General features: G+C 40.4%; 1 pseudogene; it reads left to right on the forward strand.

The window, feature by feature from the left end:
* The first annotated feature begins 6,951 nt into the window (after window positions 1-6,951).
* On the forward strand, window positions 6,952-7,837 carry LOC148093704 (small ribosomal subunit protein uS2 pseudogene; annotated as a pseudogene).
* Window positions 7,838-18,191: the final 10,354 nt, after the last annotated feature.

The raw sequence follows: 18,191 nt of genomic DNA on the forward strand, positions 1-18,191 counted from the left end.
AGTATTTCATTCTGTGCCTTCCCACAGGCAGCAGTCCATTAGGACAGGAAGCTGGCTGCTCTTAACCTCCTTACTGTGCTCGTTTTGGTGCATCACAGGCCAGGCTTACTTAAGACAGGTGTGCTGATTTAAACTGAATTGATTTTATTAGAGTTGTCACCATCACTACTGAGCATTGATTTGCCATGAAGAAATAATTTTAAAACATCTGGCCCCTTTCTTTTCCCTCCCTTCCTTCCTTCCTTCCTCCCTTCCTTCCTTCCTTCCTCCCTTCCTTCCTTCCTTCCTTCCTTCCTTCCTTCCTTCCTTCCTTCCTTCCTTCCTTCCTTCCTTCCTTCCTTCCTTCCTTCCTTCCTCCCTTCCTCCCTTCCTCCCTTCCTCCCTTCCTCCTCCCTTCCTCCCTTCCTCCCTCCCTCCCTCCCTCCCTCCCTCCCTCCCTGCCTTCTCTCCCTCCCTCCCTTCCTCCCTCCCTCCCTCCCTCCCTCCCTGCCTTCTCTCCCTCCCTCCCTTCCTTCTGAGTTTCATTTCCGCCTTTCATTCTCTTTCCTTCTTTCTTCAACCTTCCCTCTCAGTCTCATTCTCTGTCTTTCTCTCAGTTACTGTTTCTCTCTGCATGATTTTTTCTTGTTTCTCTCTTCTCTGTGCCGTGGGAAGAGTTTGTAAGGTGTTAACTGCACAAGGACACCTTGCCAAGAGGAGAAATGAGGGCGGAAATCCAGCCTACACTCTGCTTGCTGAAGCATAAATGCTGGCATGGGGTTTTGTTGGCCCAGAGGAGGCATCCTTCTCTAATTTACACAAAAGCGATTTTGGAGCTAACAGTGGCTTTCCGTTCCCTAGACTATTCTCAGGGGAAGCAGTCATTTTGCATTTTTTTCTCTTGACCCAGGCTTCCTCTGAATCTTAATAGAAACCTCCATTGCCCTCCTTCTCCCACCTGCTGACCAAACCTGGGCAGGTTGCAATTGCATTTGTATCAGAAAAGTACCAAAAAGTGTTTCTACAATATTCTAGTGCTTTCATCTTGTTGCTGATCTTTTAATTTTGCTGAAACTCTTTTGAGTAGAAAGAGCTAAACTTTCAGTCATTTGCTTAGATGTTTAACTTTAATATTCTCTTCTCAGTTGTCTATATAACTAAGCCCTCCTAAGCTCTTGTTGATCCATTGGCGATGGTGGTGTTTATTTAACAGTGGTGTTTGTTCATAATCTCTGACTGAAAATACTGAGGTTGGATGCCTTCGCTTCTAAAAGCTGTTGGATGGTCAGAGAACCGTGGACTTGGAAGTTCAAGTTCTTGGAATGCTCTTGAGATTAAGGTCCCTTTCTAATTTTCCTTGGTATCTGTAGTGCCTAGCATATTGCTTGGCACATATAGGCATTTATCAAGACAGTTGACAGTCTGATTAAAGATGTGCCTAAACAAATCCTCCTCTAACTGTAGGTTTCCTAGGAGACTCATCCTGGTGCTAAAAGTACCCACTATAAATCCACATCGAGGCGGTGCACTGACCCTCACATCCAGCTCACCTCGGGTATAGTGAGATGATACCTATGTTAGGCTCTTGTGAGATGCAAGAAACAGGTGCATGCTTAAGTTAAACCAGGTTAAAAAACATAAAGCTTTCAGGGAAAGCCTGTGAGATTGAAAACCAGCTCAATAGCCATAGAGCAAGGCCTCATGCCAGGCCACTCAGGAGAGAAAGATCTACTGCACTGCCTTTGTGGTGACAGCGATTTTAGTTGACCTCTGTTGTTTCTATTGACTGACTTTTTTTTTTTTTTTTTTTTAAATCCTCACTGACTTTTTTTTTAATCCTATAGGAGAGAAAGAGAGAGCGAGAGAGAAACACAATGTGAGAGAAACATCAATTCGTTGCCTCCCATACTCGGGGGGATTGAACCTGCAACTTAGGCATGTGTCCTGACCAGGAATCAAACCCGCAACCTTTTAGGTTTATAGGATGACCAGGGCCCATTGACTGACTTTTTGCTGTCCTCCAACCTTATAGTTTCTGCTTAGTACCTCGTCTTAGGGTGTCTGTCAGCTTCTAGAGTTCCTCCTTTCTGATAGTTCTTGCTCTACGTCCCATCATTCAGCTTTTAGAGAGGGCTGGCGGGCAATGCTCAACAGAGGCCCCACTGCAGCTGCAATGTGAAGAGTCCTTGCACCCAGCTGCCTTAAGGAGAGTGCCCTTTATTTTTAAAAATTTTTTAAAAAGTGTGTCTTTATTGATTTTAGAGACAGGAAGGAAGAGGGAGAGAGAGAGAGATAGAAACACCAGTGATGAGAGAGTCATTGATCTCCTGGGCTCCCCCACTGGGGATCAAGCCTGCAACCTGGGCGTGTACCCTGACTGGGAATTGAACCCCGATCTCCTGGATCATAGGTCGATGTTCAACAGCTGAGCCACACCAGTAGGGCAGGACAGTGCCCTTTAAATGGTGAGCTCCTCAAACAGGGACTGTGGGGGGCAAGCATTTGAGGCTTCCCAGATATGGTCAGAGAGCATGGCTTCCTTGCCTCCTGAGCATTGCTGCTTTCTCCTGAGTATCAGACCAGAATATTTTTATGGTTACAGTCACATCCCATTCAGCACTCACCCATTTAGTGCAGCTTGTCCCAGGAATACTTCTATGGTACATGGCTATGATTTCTCCGTATGTCATTGAGTCACAATGGCTTCCAAAAGATGCTAGAGGTGCTTCAAAAGTGCCCAGAAAGAGTAGTACACTGACATGTTTTACTGAAGGCTGAGTCTCCTTCAAGGAAATGGTTCAGAAAACAGAGTCAGGCTTTTAGGCAGAAATCCCTTGACATTATGAAAGAAGTACATCATAAAACTCACTGTAGCCTGGGAGGGCTAACTAAAGTTTGCATTGAATTGGAAGAAATGATGTTTGGAACTTGTCAGACTTCAGGGGATTTAATGAGAACTGTCACCATGTCTTTTTTTTTTTTTTTCAACTACAATTTACATTCAATATTATTCTGTAGTAGTTTCAGGTGTACCACATATTGGTTAGACAATCACGTACTTTACAGAGTGGTCCCCTCAATATTTCAAGTACCCACTTGGCCCCATACACAGTTATTGCAATATTATTAACTATATTCCTATGCTATAATTTATATCTCTGTGACTATTCTGTAATGACTATTTTGCATTTCTTAATCTCTCCACCTTTTCCACCCAGCTCCCTAAAGCCCCTGCCCTCTGGCAATCATCAGTTTGTTCTCTGTCTCTATGAATCTGTTTCTATTTTGTTTATTTTGTTCTTTAGATTCTCCATATAAGTGAAATCATATGGCCTTTCTCTGTCTGACTTATTTTACTTAGCATAGTACTTCTAGGTCCATCCATCCTATTGCAAAAGATAAGATTTCCTTATTTTTTCAGGCCAGGTAGTATTCCATTGTGTATATGTACTACAGCTTTTTTTTTTAATCTACTAGTCTATTGATGGGCACTTGGTTTGCTTCCATATCTTGGCTACTGTAAATCATGCTGTAGTGAACATGAGGGTTACAGATTCTTTTGAATTAGTGTTTTGGGATATATACTTTATCACCCAGAAGTAAAATCACTGGGTCATAAAGCATTTCCATTTTTAATTTTTTGAGGAACCACTGCAGTTTTTCACAGTGGCTGCACCAATCTGCATTCCTACCAACAGTGCACATCCTCTCCACATCCTCTCCATCACTTGTTGTTTGTTGATTTATTGACCATAGGCATTCTGACAGGTGTGAGGTTGTATCTCATTTGGTTTTGATTTGCATCTCTCTGATGATTAGTGATGTTGAGCAACTTTTTATGTATCTATTGGCCATCTGTATGTCTTCTTTGGAGAAGTGTTTATTTAGGTCTTCTGCCCACTTTTTAATTGGGTTGTTTGTTTTTCTGGTGTTGAGTTGTCTGAGTTCTTTATAAATTTTAAATATTAACCCCTTATTGGATGTATCATTGGCAAATAACTTCTCCCATTCAGTAGGTTGTCTTTTTGTTTTGTTTATGGCTCCCTTGCTGTGCAAAACCTTTTTAGTTTGATGTAGTCCCATTTGTTTATTATTTTTTGTTTGTTTCCCCAGTTACCATCTCTTTAAGGATTTTGCTATAATGATTCAGTTGGTGCTCTTATTTTGGGAAATGTATTATCTTTACCCTGCCCCACTCCCATGCTATTTTCTAAGAAATGAACACAAAACAATAACCAGGAGAAGAGCCCAGATCTCTGCCATCCTCACACAAATGTCACTCACTGGCATTTTCTTTGTTGTGTGAGAAATACATGGTGCTGCGTCTGCTTTCTTGTTTCACAGTGAGTATCGCCATGAGCCTAGGTATCGTTTCCCTTTTGGGTACTTGGCAGATAGCCCAAGCCTCCCGCCTGGGATGGGATTGGGGGGGAATTGAGGAGAGACTGCCCAGGTCATTGTCCTTGTCCCCCTTGATCTCTTTCTTTAAGCAGCAGATTTAGTCACTGGTGCCATCAATCTAGCACATTTCATAAACAGTAAATTCTTTTTTAAAACCTGCTGCTGAGCAGCCATCTGTCTCCATTTTTGTCAATCTGCTATTATAACAGTGTAACTGTGCTGTGAGGTCGTCTTTCACTGGAGACTCCTTGATCTGAAGGCAAACATGTTAAACAGGGAGACAAGAGCTATGGACCAAGTGACAACATTTCCACCCACTAGCCTTTCATCACTGGAGCTTGGAATTTAAATCTTGTTTTTGACCTAAGGTGATGATATTGATGGTTTCTTTATTTTGCTGTGTTTGATTTATATACTTTAAGCTTACAGAATGTCCCAACATCCTGATTTATTATTTGTTAGATGGGAAGAAAGAAGACAAATGTCATTAGCATTTGAATACTGCTGATAGATAAACTGAGGCACAGAATGCCCAAGGTCAGATAGCAAAGGAGGAGAAATGGGAAGGTGTCTTAGAGCTATGATCTCTCTCTTGAACAACTGAGTCATCTTTCTATATCTTTTTTTTTTTTTTTGTACCATTTAAACATTTCACAGAGCTGCTACTTGTGGACATTTTGCTCTCCAGAGGCCAGTCTGCGCATAGCAAAGAGAACTGGAACTGGCTCTGAGCTGAGTTGTAAGAGGAAGCTGACACCTGCATCCCATGCCAGTTTTAATACATTACACACTACAAGGTATTCTCCTTGCAGCGCTCAGGACCTCTCTGCACTAATCATTTTTATTAGGGGAAAACATATTGAGAAGAACCAAAAACCTCAATAACATAAAATCTATGAAACCAAGCCAAGGATGCAGACAGCACCAGAAGGGGTTGTGGGCAGTGGAAACCCTTCTTGCAAAGGCAGCTTGTTAACTTATGCTCAGTTCCCACATGCCTGCCTCTAGATAGAACCATTTGCAAGAGCTTAGGGTATATTTTACTGTACTTACCATCAATGAATACCTTGAAAAGCTATTTTGGATGATTGAAGAAGAATTTAGGTGGGTAGCAGGTTTTCAGAGCTCTTGAAATTTCCATTATTTCCATGACTGTGGCACATCTTATCTGTTAACATGGAGACTTATCTAAATCAAGTCAGATCTAATCTGCAAGCATGGATTTCAAGGAAGAAGCCAAATTGTTGTGCTCGTTCCTGCAGCATCCTGGGCTGTTACTATCTACATCGCTGCCCTCCTCTTTCCTTTGAGGAACATGCTCAGTTCTGACACATTCCCTCTAGTCTCTGGGTTGACCCTCTTGGTGGCTTTCCCACTTCCCTTTGAGAGATCAGTGGATGTCAAGGGTAACATGTTTGTTTGCCTTATCTTTGTTCCTTGGAGTGATGATTAAGTATAAGTGTTTACTTGGGTAGGTTATGGCACCCACTTGTTTGGTTAAATACTTGTCTAGATATTGCTGTGAAGGTATTTTTTAGATGTGATTAACACTTAAGTCAGCAGAGTTGAGTAAAGCAGATTACTCTCCATATGTGGGGAGGCCTCCTCCAATTTGTCCAAGGTTTTAAAGGCAAAGACCGTTTTCCCAAAGAAGCAGCAACTTACCTCAAGATGGCAACATAAAAATTCTGCCTGAGTTTCCAGCCTTCTGGCCTGTGCTGAGGGTTTTAGATTCAAAACTGAAACATCAACCTGAGTATCCAGAAAGTTGAGCTGCCCTATGAATTTTGGGTTTACCAGCCTCCATAATTGCATGGACCATACCTTAAAATAAATATAGAGTGGAGCAAAAGTAGGTTTACAGTTGTTTGTATGGAAAATAATACAATAATTAATAAATAATACTACAAGAATAAACTGCTTTCATGTACTCACAACTGTTTTACCCCACCCTGGATGTCTGTCTCTGTCTCTGCCTCTCTCTCTGTCTCTCTCTCAACCTCTCTCTCCATATCTATGTATCTAGATAGAATGATGATATATAGATAGATAGATGATAGATGATAGGTGATAGATAGATGATAGATACTTCTTATCTATTGATTCTGTTTTTCTGGGGAACTCTGACTAATATACTTAGGTAATACTGAACGCTTTCATTTCTTTCTCTCCAAAGGACCAGCAGGTAATTAAAGCATTTTTTAAAAAATATATATATCTTTATTGATTTCAGAGAGAAGAAAGGAGAGATAGAGAGAGAGATAGAAACATCAATGATGAGAGAGTCACTGATCGGCTGCCTCTTGCACACCCCCCTGACTGGGAATTGAACCCCCATCGCCTGGATCCTAGGTCTATGCTCAACCACTGAGCCATGCTCTGCTGGGCTAAAGCATTTTTGAGTTTGTCCAGTTCTGCCTCTGACTGACTGTGTGACATTTGTCAAATTACTGATATCTCTGTTTCTCTGTTACTCAACATTTAAATAGGAATAAAGAGCCTTTCCAAGCAGGGAGAGGTCCATAAGGCACTGTTCTCAGTTCCCACGTAACTTAAAGGGAAACTTTCACAATGTCCGGAGCCCTTGATCTCCAGCAAATGAAGGAGGAAGATGTCCTCAAATTCCTTGCATCAGAAACTCACTTAGGTGGCACCAACCTTGACTTCCAGATGGAACAGTCCATCTACAAAAGGAAATCATGGCATCTGCATCATCAGTCTGAAGAGAACCTGTGAGAAGCTTCCGCTGGCAGATTGTGCCATTGTTGCCATTGAAAACCACACTGGTGTCAGTGTCATACGGTCCAGGAAACCAGCCCGTGAGCTGTGCTGAAGTTTGCTGCTGCCACTGGAGCCACTCCCATTGTTGGCTTCTTCACTCCTGGAACCTTCACTGACCAGATCCAGGCAGCCTTCCTGGAGCCGTGATTTCTGGAGATTACTGACCCCGGGGCTGACCACCAGCCTCTCACAGAGAAGGCCCCTCAGAGGTCCTATGTCAACCCGCCCACCATTGCTCTGCTCTGTATAACACAGACTCTCCTCTGTGCCCTGTGGACATTGCCATTCCTCTTGCAAAAACAAGAGAGCTCGTTCAGTGTGCCTGATGTGACCTGGGAGGTTCGAATGGTACCATCTGCCATGAACGCCCATGGGAGATCGTGCCTGATCTCTGCTTCTACAGAAAGCCTGATGAAATTGAAAAGGAAGAGCAGGCCCCTGCTGAAAACTCTGTGCCCAAGGAGGAATTTCAGGATGCATCGACTTCCTCAGCCCCTGAGCTCACTGCTCCTGAACCTGAGGTCTCAGACTGGTCTGAAGGCCTGCAGGTGCTCTCCGTGCCTGTCCACCAGTTCCCTACCAAAGACTGGAGCTCTCAGCCTGCCACTGAAGACTGGGCTACAGTGCCACTGCTCAGGCCACTGAATGGGTAAGAATAGCCACTGAGTGGTCTTAAGCTGTTCTTCCCAGGTTCTTAAACAGAAAATGGAAATAAGGTTGACAAAAAAAGGTGTAAAGAGAATGTTTACTCTGTTAGGTTGTTATAAGGATTAAATGAGGGCCTATCTGCCACATAGTGAATGCTATATGTTTATTCAATTAATCTAGTACCATAGTCTATTGACTTGGTGTTGTAGGCATAAAAAGATATCCATGTGAGTGCTACTGTGTGAGGAGGGTCAGGGGAAAATGAGGAATGCCTGTCATGTTCCCAAATCATTGTCTCTAGTTTCTCTGAAAGAATGCGGTTGTCAGTAGTGATGGAAAGAGCATAAGCACTTTGAGGTAGATAAACCCAACTTCAGATCCTGGTTCTTCCATCTGACAGCTGTTTGCTTTAAAGCAAATTATATTAGCTTTTTGAGACTAGACTTTTTAAGACACCTGTTTGATCTTAGCTCAATAGGGGTAGAGGTCTTTTGTTCTTAGATGGGTCCAAGGAGAATTCACTCTGAGAGAGAAGGAACTGGAGGATGCATGCTTTGGTGTACCACCCCGGCTCTCCAACACTGGGAAGCAAGACTTCTGAATGTGACACCTTGTCATGCCACTGGAATCTTCCTCTATTTTGCCACTAAATTTGTCCCAAAATGCTCAAGGATGATGAATATAGAAACTTGGAGAATGAGCTCCTTATTAGAAGCCTGATAAGAGCTATAAAGCCTGGTGAGTAGACCAGTAAAAGGTATTGAAGGTGGAGGGCAAGTGGAAAAGAAGCAGAAAAGCACAACTGCCAAAAAAAGTCTGACATGAACAGCTGTGAGAAGTCCCAACATGCAGGGGCGGTGGCTTGGAAGGAAGCTCGGCACCTCAGGGACATTACTTGGTTGTGGAGGTGGTATCCATTTTTAACCAAAAATATTGGGATTTTTTTTCTTTCATACTCTAGAGCAGTGGTTTTTAGCCAGAAGAGAATTTGCATCCCAGGAGACATTTGACAATGTCTGGAGTGCTTTTCGATTGTCATGCCTGGGGTAGGGAGTGCTATTGTCATCCAGTCGGCATGTAGACCTGAAAACATGCTATGACGCACAGGACAGCACCACAGCCAAGCACTGTATCCAGTGCAAAGTGTCAATAGTGCTGAGACGGAGAACCCCGCTCTACAGGCCCTCCCTGCCCTAAAGGAGGGGAAGCTATCCTGGTATGTACTGTTAGGTTGGTGGCAATAAAAGCATAGGAGCCATGTTACTTCTTGTAGAGCAGGAGACTTAAATGTATTTTGGATGCTTCCTCCAAAATAAACAATTTCATTGAATGCCGTGTGGTGCTGAAGGTGCTGCCTCACCAAAAACAGATATGGGATCATAGATCTGGAAGTGACTTTGAGACTAATTCACTTTATTGCCTCGGCCTCAGCAAGAAGGGGAGAGAAAGCCAAGATGGATCCCATGACAGTAGAATAGTTTCTGTGACAAAGTAGCTGCACCTCTGCCCTTCAGTTGGTGTTTTCCATGTGGCCGCAAGTTTTATGTCCCTAGGGCCAGCTCGGAGCACCCAAGAGCTATGAATTCTCCCTTTTGGAGGCCTACTACCATTCCTATAAAGGGCCTGCCCTCGGGAACGAAATGTTTAGTAAAGGAAAGTCACCACCTAGCTTAATGTAGCCCAATAGGCCGACAAGCTGAAAAAAAAATTAGGACAGGAAGAAGTAAAACATCCTTAGTGATTAATGTTCTAAAATTAGAGTCTGCAGTACTGGTATTGTATTTCCTCAGAATATTAATATGCCCGCACTGGGATACATCATTGAGATTTCACTAGAAAATTAGATAGGGCTAGGGCAGAGTTTCAGGCCGGAAGGATATTTTGAATATCTTAAGTGATTAAATAAACACATTTAAAAATGAATTTGTTATGTTCAGGGCCAGATTAATGACAAGGCAGTAAGTTTTAGGTCATTTTTATGGTGGCAGATGGGGAAGCCTCAGAGAATTCTTGTGTCCCAAAGAGCTGTTCATCAAAATATTTTTCAGATTCTTTGAGCTGCAAGGGAACATAAAACATGGTATTTCCAATCTACTCTCTTTAAGAGGTTGTGACCTACTCAAGATCACTTAGGTAGTAGCAAATCCAGGACTAAAACCAATTTCTCAATTGCTAGACTGTCACCCTGTGCTGCTGCACCTGTCATTTGTCATGGTGTCTGACATTTTACCACTAACAAGAAGAGAGACAAAAGATGATAAGTTTTTGGTCAGGCAGACATGGGTATGCATCCCAGCTTCACTACTCCTTTTGTGGGGGTTCCTTAAATTTTCCAAATCTTGGTTTTCCCATCTAGGAGCTGAGAGAATGATTACCACGAGCAGCTTATCTGTGCCATGGAAACGTCTAGGTCTCATAAAGCTCTTCATTGTAACACAATTATTACAACGAGTTTTCATAATTTAGTCTAGTGTTTCTCAGACTGTGATTCAGGGAACGCTTGTTCTGCAAGATGTGTTCAAATGTTTTCTGTGATTAATGTTGTTAAAGAACAAAAATTTAACTGAGTAGATTTAAATATCTAATTAGTTTTACTGAAAGATTCATGCATCAGGCACCATCCTATCTAATAAAAAGAAGGGTGCTCCTAGGAGTTGTACAGAATGAAAGGTTTTTATAAGCAGAAGGAGGGTGAGACAAGGAAGTTAAAAAAGTAGATTCTTTCAGGCAAGATCACCTTTTTAAAAAATATATACGTTTTTATTGATTGTTTTAGAGAGAGAGGAAGGGAGAGGGAGAGATAAAAACATTGAACAATCAAGTGTCTCCTGCGTGCCACCACCCTAGGAATCGGGCCCAAAACCTGGTCATGTGCCCTGACAGGGAATCGACTGGGGACCTCCTGGTGCATAGGTTCATGCTCAACCACTGAGCCACGCTGGCTGGGCAAGGTCACCTTCTTGAATGCTCTGTCTTTAGGAGAAGGTAGAGGGCCTTGTCAGGCAGATTACCTTATTAGAGTTGACCAGGAAATTCTTAGCTGATTGCTTTAAAATTCTATTCCTGGGAGAGATTAAAATTGTAGTCAGGCTAGGTATTAAGTCTCAATGCAGCCTAGCACCATTGACTTCATTTGGGGTCTGTTGTTTCTTTTTAAGAATGTGTTTCTTGGTTAAATAAGTGTGGGAGGGGACACCAGTTAAACCAAGGTAAACAGACATAGAAATTCTCAGAGACTTTAATAGGTTAATGGGTACTGTGGCTCACCAAGAAACTATGATACACAGCTTTTCACAAATTTGTATGACCATAAAACCTCTTTTTAGTGGAATATCTCATGACATCTGGGACACTAATTTTCATGGTAAACAGTTTGGGAATTATAGTGGGTTGATTGTATTGATGGCCCCACCCCTTGTTTCTGGGCTCAGCCTGGTGACTTATTTTGGCCAAACAGTTTTTAGCAAGTATGATCCAAGCATAGGCTTGGGAAATCCTTGTGCATTGAGGCTTGTTCTCTTGCTGCTTTTCATAATCATGATTTTAATTATACTCTTCTCTTGCTCCTTCATCATAATCATGAGTGTATGCTAGGGCTATTCTACTGAAAAGATAAGAGAGACTTGTGAAGGAGAGAGGATTTGTCACAGATGAGGTCATTTAAGACATGCTTGCCCCAAGCCAACCACCACCAAAAACATGATTGCAGCCAGCAGATGGTTGACCTAGAAAACATGCAAGTGAATGCAATGAAGATCATGAGAAATTTCCAGTTTAATCACAAACTTACAGACCTGTGAGCTAAATAAATGATTGTTGTTTTAAGTCATTCAATTTTTGATGATCTGTTATGTAGTGTTATGAGTGGCAATAGAAAACTGAATCAGAAATCAGAATGGAAATTGATATAGAAGTGGAATGTGTATACTCTGGTCCCAACTATCCATTTTATTTCCACATCCAAAACTCACCGCCTTCTCCCAAGATCCCTAAAGATCCCATCTAATCACTTATGAGGCTCAATGTCCAGGATCTTAAGATGTTTAACAGGTTCAAATTTGACTCCTTGGATGCAAGCCCTTTGAGTTGAAAACCTATGAACTAAAAAAACAAGCTGTTTGCCACCAAACTAATACACAAGGGTAAGGGACAAGATATTCATAGTAGAAAGTCCCATGTTAAGAGAAAGAATGGAAAGTACATTAGAGTCATTGATTTTTAGCAGTTCTTAAGTCTAGCCCAGCAAATGCTGTTAGGATCTCCAGTTCAGAGGAGGGGAATGTTCCTTGATTAGTCCTCAGTTCTGCTCCCTGAGACTGACTCTGCAGTCCATCATTTTCTATGGCCCTGCGCTCTACCATCTGGGATGTCTTTACTTTTCCACTCTCCTTGATCACCTCTGTGCCCTTTGAACAATTTTTTCAACTTACTTCCTGCTTGTGGAAATGAAGAAACCAGAGGTTTTCTTACATTTTCAACAGTCTCAATTTTTTAGTAGAAGTTGGCAAAACTTTTGCCAATACAGTACCCTCAAATTTTTTGTGGGTTTCTTATATATCTGATGAGTGTTAAGTAACACCTACAATTCTTTTAGAGCTAGATCTCTCTATAGACTTAATTGCTGTTATTTGGGCAACTCAGGTTGCTGTGGGACAGTGTTCTTAAGATTCCTAGAAGCCTTTTTATTTACTTTAAAGTGTCTGCTAGTTTCCTTTTATTTCTTAAAGAGGTCATCAATAAAAGGTCTTAAATATAAATATTTGATTGGATCTTTCCCCCAGGCTGTGTTTTACTTTGAGAATATTTTTCTAACAAGAGAGACCAGGGATGAGAAACAATTTTATTTTTCAACCAAAAAGTTCTGGTCCCTCTATAGATCTTCTAAATTTGCCTACACACTGGTCAGTTATTTCTCTAATCTTTCTCTTTCTTGTAGACCTTTATCAATATGCAGATAGTAAGAGCCACTGATACGTTCAGCACTCTGCCTGGAAATGTTATTGCTTGAATCCCAAAGTTCATTAGATATATTTTCTATATTCTGAATTACATGTAGTAGTTTTACTATTTTTTTTCCTGCTAGATAAGCCATGTTGCCATTTTTCCATCCTTTCAGAACAGTCTTCTTAGCAACTTTCCATACTCTACCCACTGTTTGCTCTCAAAGCCAATGCCACATTTTGTTTTTTAGTTTTTGCTTATCACAGCACCCTAGTTCTAAATCACAATTTCTGTGTCAGTTATCTATTGCCACAAATAATGTTGCATAACAAGTCACTCTAAAATTTAAGGGCTTAAAGCAACCATTTATTTAACTCACAAGTCTGCCAATCAACAATTGGGGCTGAATTGTAATTCTTTCTCTTACATGTTGTCTTGAGAGATCAACTGGCTATCAGCTAATCTAGGATGATCTTGGCTTAGGCCACTTGCCTCAACTACATATATTGTTCATTGTCCCATGGGCTAACCCGGTGTGTTTCATAACCATGTCAGGGTGCAAGAATGCACAAACCCAGTTGTGAAAGAGGGCAAGCAGAAACTTATAGGTGCTTGTCAAGCTTCTGCTGACATCTCATTGGCCAAAACAGGGCACAAGACGAAGTCCAGATTTGTAGTGGAAAAAGATCATGAAGTTACAAGGAAGGAGTTTTGGATATAGATCAGCCATTAAATGGACTATTAACAACTTCCATCTATGATAGGAGTTGTTTCTGTGGAAATATAAAATGTACTGAGTTAGAACTTTGTTCCAGTGCCTTCCTGGACCACAGCTCACTGTTGTACTCATGGTTTGGCTATCTCCGTTTCTTTGCCTTTTTGCCTGTTTTATAAATTTGTTTGGAATATTTTCAAATCCACTTCTATTGCTTGCCAGTATCATCTTTTCAAAGTTCCATATGTTTATTACCTACAAAGTTGAGTGACACTTTCTCTTCTTTGTACTAAGTTAATCATCCTACTGGGAAGCATGCATAGCTGATAGAAATAGAGGGAGAAGAGGGAAGAACCTGAGGGAGCAAAATGATTGCTGAAAGCAGAGATGTTTGAAGGTTAATGAAGTTGTGAATGTGTGTAAATGTGGCTACATGTGTGTACGCTTGCATTGTGTGTTATATGTAATGTGTCCACATTAAATTTTATTAGTGTGTGTGTGAATATGTACATACTTGTGCACATGCGCATTAATGCATGCATATATGCATGGTAGTCGGCATTCCTTCTCAGTGTATTAAAAAATACCACTACAGTTGACTTGATAAATCAATGAAACAGTGAGATAAGTATTGAAAGGTCAAAGCCATAGGGGAAAATAAGGAAATATGAAATAGAAGCCAACTCTTGGGGGCTCCTGCACCCCATCTTACACTTCAAGGTTTGAGAAATTCCAAATGGCAGTAATGAGTATTTACTTCTCCCTTCTCCTTATATATCCTTCCTTAAACTTGGATGATGGGGAAATATGGGGTAAAATATCCATGTTCCCTTCCCATGAAGATAATATGAAACAGAAGCACAAGATAGATTTTATTCCTTCTATTCTCCCGCCAAAATGTCCATCTTTATTGGAGATAGAGGATCAGAGAGAAGATATCTAGTTCTTTCTTGTCCCAAGAATGGCATGTTTTTCTATTTCCTCTGAAATATTTTATATTTGAGGAAACACACCAGGTGTGTCTTTGCCAAGACTCTCTTCCAAGAGATGTGGTTTGTGTTAAGAACTTTGCTGATTAGTCATTGATTCCGTGAGTCCCTCAACCCTCCCAGTGAGGCCACAGAACTGGAGTTCTTTGGAAGTCCTAGTTCTAGTCCCACACAGTCCACCAGGCTCTTGGGACAGCTGGGAGGTTTCCTGTTCTGTTTTGTTAAAGCATTTGTTATTCCCGGGAGGAGTTGGGAAGCCAATTCCACTTAATATGTTTGTGGTAACTTCTGAGGGGAAATACTTTGCAGTTGGCAAGGGGCTATGAGGTCATGAGATCGAAACTTTTGCTAGAAGAGTTCTATAATCTTAGATGACTTAGTAAGACCCAGTTAGTGGGTAAAATTACAGAAAGACTCTATGAGGTAGTTGCTACTATTATTCACATTTCAGAGATTAAGTATCAAAGAGATTAAGTCACATGCCTATGATCACTCACTTGGGATGATTCCAGAATAATGTTCTTGAATATCTCTCTGTTTTACCTCTACTTCCAGGCCATCTGCCCCCTTCCAGGGCTGAAAGCCTGTAGGCTTCATTTACCAGCCCCTCATCGCAAGCAGCAATGCAAAATACTTTGCTCTAGGTTGGCCCAGTCTAGTTTTTTCTACCTGTCCTCTGCTACCCATAGTTTGATTGCATACCAGACCCAGCACCACACAACCTTTCTTGGGCATGCATTGAACCAAAGTTACCTTTATACACTCAAGGAACAGACAATGAGGTACAAAATCTTACTCAGTGACAGCTCAGCTTTAGGAAGTGACAATTATCCTCAGTAAAAATGCATAGCACTTCCTACTTGAAACTTGATTTACTGTGATTGTAAGTCATAAAAATTATGCATGCTATGTTGATTTCATGTAACAATATCTGTTTAATAATAAACAATAATCCATAATGGTTTTTATATATTATCTTCACCTGAAGACAGTTTGATTTCCCAGCCTATTCTTTACATTCCCTCTCAGAAAACACTAAAGAAACAAATCCTTACTTATGTGTAAACATATTCAAAGGCAAAAGATTTATTTATTGATGAGAGCTTCAAATTGACCAATTTTTAGCATTTTCTTCTGAAAAGAAGAATGCTTTCTGAAAAGAGATTGCTACCAGATGTAGATTACATAGCACTTGCTCAGATATGAAAAGCAGATGAAATGAAATATTCTGGCTTCTGATTCAGTCCTTTTCTTATCTACACATAGTTCTTAAGTGAACTTGGCAGTGCTGTGGGCTGATATTAAGATACACTACTTTGGTAAACAATAAAAAGGGTTTTATTCCCTATAATAGCAAATGAGCATTATAATAGAAATTTCCTTGTGTGGGGGAAGATATTACAGTTTTCAACACAATAAATACATTTTCTAGACAAAAAAATGCATTTCATTACACTCAATGCACCTTCTATTGTGCCTTAACCACTTTTTTGCCACATATGGAAAATACCATTTTCTACTGTAAAATGTCTGCAATTTATTTTTATGAGTCTGTTTTTCCCATGAAAAAAAATATTCTGTTACATAGCTCTGTACCAATAAACATACATTATAGAAGAGGTGAAATGTCCAGTACAAATGTCCGAGCTTTATTGTCTGGGTATATGTACAGTTCCGAGAGCAGGGAAACAGTTAAAAACTTGGACCAGAATAACTAATTTTATTAATGCAGTCAGTCTGTAATTACTGGATTTACTGGAGTCCCTTACTTTGATACTCTCAGCAACTATAATGGATGTGTATGTTCTCTAAAATAATACTATCGCATGCTCCAGCCACAACTATAATTTTTCCTGACAATGTCTCTGCTGGGTTAAAAAACATAATTAATACTTTATTTAATCCTTGCATACACTATGCTTAGCTGACCATCATTCAAAATGGCAGTTGCCTAGAGCCGTATAGTTTCTTCACAGTTGAGTGTATTTGACCCTGATTACTGTTTATTGGAAATATACCAAATAAGTGAAAAGGAGCTGCAGCAAAGAATTTCAGCTCTATATTTTCTCAGCGCTGAGGGTTACTGCCCATCTGCTTTATAAGAGTTGTGAAAGTCTTTGCAGCTTAGAGAATTACAATTACTTTGCTTATGTCAGTCTTACACTTGAAATATTTATTGGACTATTTGTGGGGATGATGCTTGTCTTATAGTTACTTTATTCTGTATTTAGAAACATAAATATTGACTGTTTATCCCTAAGGACAGGGATAGGCTGATAGCAGGGAAAGGACTGGCCTATTTTGGTGGATGGGGTGATGCATGTAAAGTATTATCTGTGAGGAAACCAATGCCTTCGGTCTGCCTGGCTCCGTGTTGTGTGCTGTGTGCATGCTCGTTTATTTAACCACCGCAGGAACGCTGTGAAGCAGCCACCTACATTGTCACTTCATGAACCTGGGACTGGCGCCTCGCTGTGGTCAGGCAACGTGCCTTAACTCCCCGCCGCTCACATTCACAAGGCCAGCGAATGTTGGGGCTGGGGCTAGACCCCGACACAAACTGAACGCTTTCTTACACGGTATGACTGATTTCCAAATGTTTGAAGTCCACAAACTAAAAGCACACACCACACAACAAATCACTTGAAAGCAAAAGAGGAAATTTGGAGGTGGCAGAACTAGACACAATATTTTTAGTGACCTAATACATAAACATATTCTCTATAACTTGTTTAACTCTGAAATGTTCATGTTTGGTGTGTGACACAAAAAAGGTATTTTTTAATAAAGAATAGTTTATTCAGATACTGATGATAGACTGATTGAATATATGTGTGAACCTTTTACCATTTTAATATGAAATGAGCAAAGCTGTAGGAGTGTAGGAATCTAACATCTTTTTATTTTCTCAGCTTATAGGAAGAATCTGAGTGTTATGGTAATGTAGTTCTTCTGTTTGGGGAATAACATATCTTTTATTGAGTCTAACAAGTAAACTCAGCAGCCATTTTTAGAAAAGAGGTGAAAAAAACCCAAAAAAACCCTCAAAGTAAAACATCCCCGGCCCCAAGAAAAAATTGCATATCACATTTATTGCAATGGATACTTGCATAAACAATCTTGTTTTCTATAAATTATTACCAACTTCTTCTAATTTTGTCATTTCATCTTATCATCCTTAATAAAAATGAGTGGTTTATCCAAATAGAAACAAACCTTTCTACATTTTCAAATGTTTTTGATGCTGTATTTATAAAAGCATTTAAGTACAGTATTTTCGAACATAGACCACTGACTTTTCCTTGCTGTGATAGATAAATGATACCTAAGCCAGCAAGAAGAGTTCTCACACAATGGAAGGTTATTCAGTCGTGGAAAGGAATGAAGTTCCTTCTGACACATGCTACAACATAGATGAACCTTGAAGACATCAGGCTAAGTGAAGTAAGTGAGACACAGAAGGACAAATACTCTATGATTCCATCTGCTTTGTAAGACTTGCGAAAGACTTTGCAGCTTATAGTTAGAATAGGCAAATTTAAAGAGACAGTAGAATAGAGGTTCCCAGGGACTGGACGGAGAGGGGATGGGGTAATTATTTAACGGGTACATTAAATTTTTGTTGGGGATGATGATGAAAAAGTTTTAAATATACAGGCGATTGGTTACGTAACATTATAAATGCATTTAATGTCACTGAATTGTACGATTATGAATGGTTAAAATGAAAAATATTA

This window comes from Miniopterus natalensis, chromosome 2, assembly GCF_054644295.1.
Source record: "Miniopterus natalensis isolate mMinNat1 chromosome 2, mMinNat1.hap1, whole genome shotgun sequence".
Lineage (NCBI taxonomy): Eukaryota > Metazoa > Chordata > Mammalia > Chiroptera > Miniopteridae > Miniopterus > Miniopterus natalensis.